The sequence below is a fragment of the Sinocyclocheilus grahami genome, unplaced genomic scaffold, assembly GCF_001515645.1.
Source record: "Sinocyclocheilus grahami isolate Dianchi unplaced genomic scaffold, SAMN03320097.WGS_v1.1 scaffold902.1, whole genome shotgun sequence".
NCBI classification, from domain to species: domain Eukaryota; kingdom Metazoa; phylum Chordata; class Actinopteri; order Cypriniformes; family Cyprinidae; genus Sinocyclocheilus; species Sinocyclocheilus grahami.
In genome coordinates this window covers 60,023-62,909 of record NW_015506081.1, presented here as the reverse complement: position 1 = coordinate 62,909, position 2,887 = coordinate 60,023, and the positions used below count along the sequence as shown (strand labels likewise).

The 2,887-nt window shown below is 40.5% G+C and overlaps 1 protein-coding gene across 1 annotated transcript in view; it reads left to right on the top strand.

The window, feature by feature from the left end:
* Positions 1-376: 376 nt before the first annotated feature.
* Positions 377-2,887, top strand: part of LOC107564028 (RAC-alpha serine/threonine-protein kinase) — a 62,517-nt gene continuing 60,006 nt past the window's right edge. Inside the window, exon 1 of the mRNA XM_016249021.1 lies at positions 377-542. The gene's annotated coding sequence lies outside the window, so the exon portion shown is untranslated. The remainder of the gene's footprint in view (positions 543-2,887) is intronic.

Here is a 2,887-nt window from a genome sequence, read left to right as displayed (position 1 = left end):
GTAGTCACTGTAGTGTAGTGTCAGTGTAGTGTAGTCACTGTAGTGTAGTGTCAGTGTAGTGTAGTCACTGTAGTGTAGTGTCAGTGTAGTGTAGTCACTGTAGTGTAGTGTCAGTGTAGTGTAGTCACTGTAGTGTAGTGTCAGTGTAGTGTAGTCACTGTAGTGTAGTGTCAGTGTAGTGTAGTCACTGTAGTGTAGTGTCAGTGTAGTGTAGTCACTGTAGTGTAGTGTCAGTGTAGTGTAGTCACTGTAGTGTAGTGTCAGTGTAGTGTAGTCACTGTAGTGTAGTGTCAGTGTAGTGTAGTGTAGTCACTGTAGTGTAGTGTTGGTATAGGTGGGCTCTAGGACCCAGCGCGCCGCTCTCTCCGGACTCTCTCCGCAGGCAGGAGTCTCTCGCTGTGGGGAGTGTAGTGGAGGAGAGGCGAGGACACGCTCGTGCTCATCAAAACACTTTTACCTGTTTTCTGCGGGATTAAAGTAGCACCCGAAGCAGCGAGCTCCTCCACAGCAATGCGCCGGAGCCCTCAGTGAAACCCGTCTCGGTAAAGTCTCTCTCCATTCAGTTTGATGGCAGTTATTGAAGCTCTGCTGCTCAATAGGATGCGGTTATTTCTCTCTCGGAGGCCTAAAATAAAAGACTCTAGCTGTCAAATGAAAGCGCTCCACCCGGAGTGAATGAAAGTACTAGTTTAGCTGCTGGTTAAAGCGGTCGTCTCTAGTTTAGGAAGCGCAGGAGTGTCTTTATTCGGCTCTTTATTCAGCTGTCAGTTGTTACTTTTTGTGTCACCTTAAGCGCGCACGCGCAGGCCCAACGCTACAATGTTTAAATGTTGCAACATTCGAATGTTACAATGTTTCTCTGCCGCTCTCTATACCTCCCGCTGTCTGTACGGGACTGTCCTGCTGTGTTTACAAACGACATGTGCCTAACGGACTGAGAGACGGTGTGTCTGTATCTTGCTGTTCATATTTGATCACACTGTAATCTGAGGTGCTTGTGTTTATGTCTAAAGCACAAATGATCACAGCACTACCATGTTGTTTTGACACGTGCCGTGCTATTCTTGGAAGAGCATTGGAGTAATATGGAAAGGAATGAATGGATTACTGGATAGATGAATGGTACTGCTAAAGTCTGTCTGTAGAGAGGCTGGTATGGATGGACTGTCAGATGTCCCATGACTGGAGCTGAAGATGCTGACAGTATAATGAGAGGATATCTGACTGTAAACACTCACAAGCGCTGCTTTAGCTGGTTTGTGGTTCTGTGCTGTGACTTCATCTAATCATGATGGGTCTTGTGTACTTCAGGCTGGTTTAGTCTTTGATTCTTGATTGTTTTTGATTATAGGTTATGTGGAGCGTTGGGTGTACAGTACCAGAGTTTACTCACACACACACACAGCTACTCGTTCTGCTCGATTTTCACATTTTAGAGTAATAGTGAAGTCAATTAATCTATGAAATCACACAAATGGAAATATAGGAATCATTTAGTGATCTAAACACGTAACGCAACTTCATAAAGTTCAAATAGTACATAAAAACGTGTGTATATTAAAATATTACATGTGTGTATAAATAAATTCTTACATGTGTATGTATATATAGAAAGTTTTCGTTGATTTTTTGATGAACTATTTACAGACAAAAATAAATAAAAATACATAATCATTATATATATATATATATAATTTAATAAAGTACATAATATTTAAATAGTACATAAAAATTAATTTTCGCTTATATATTTACAAAATATAAGTTTTTATTATCAATTGTTGATGTACTATTTAAAGATAAAACATACAGAAAGATATATTTAATAGATGTATTATAGGTTATTTCTCTCTCTCTCTCTCTGTATATATATATATATATATATATATAAAATATTTTAAAAACTTATATATTTACAAAATGCTAATTTGTATACATTTTTGATGTACTAAGATAAAACAAGGAAACATATATATTAAATAAGCATATAGATATATAAAATAAAAAAAAGATTTTAAAATCAAAATTTTTGATGTATGTATTTATGATAGATAGATAGATCAAACGGTTTTTAGAATCGGTAAAGTGTGTCCAAACTTTTGACAGGTTCTGTGTAATTTCTGAGCATTTATAACAGAGCCCATCAAGCTCTGCCTGGAACACTAGTCTTCCTCCTGTAGTCCTGAGCGTCTCTGTCATGTGAGCTGTGGGCGGATGAGGGATGAAGCTGCTGGAAGATGCTGAGGGAATGTTTTACATTCTTCCGCGAGATGTCTTTGAGTTCCTTCGGGTCCCGCTGACGCAAATGTGCCACCAGTAACATGCAGAATGCCAAGAATGCAGAAACTCGCTCAGACACAGTCAAGCGTATTGTGTGTGATGAGTTCAAATCCCATCATATGACTGGCCTTGCCTGCTTGTTTTAGTCTGATTGGAGAGATGGCACTTCTGCTCGCTCCTGGAAACTTTACAGTGTAGAGTCAAGCATAATATTAAACGTGGCAGAGCTGCTTCTGTGCTTTAGTGTTTTGTATGAGTCTGTAAATGACGTTTTATCCACACATATCCTCCTCATATAACCGCCTGAGTGACCGCGTGTCTCTCATTTGCATTGAATGGAGCCTGAGTTTACAAACGGTAGCGGAATCATGAATTACTTTAATCAGGGTGGGATGGCGAGCGAAGGGCCTCAGGCCCCCAGATCATGTGACCATGAGCGAGATATTGGGTTCATTCAGACTGCTGGATCTGGCTGCATGCCATCCACTCGCTCTCTCTCTGTGTGTGTGAGTGTGTGTGTGTGTGTGTGTGTGTGTGAGAGAGAGAGAGAGTGTGTGTGTGTGTGTGTGTGATTGTGTGTGTGTGTGTGTGTGTGTGTGTGTGTGTG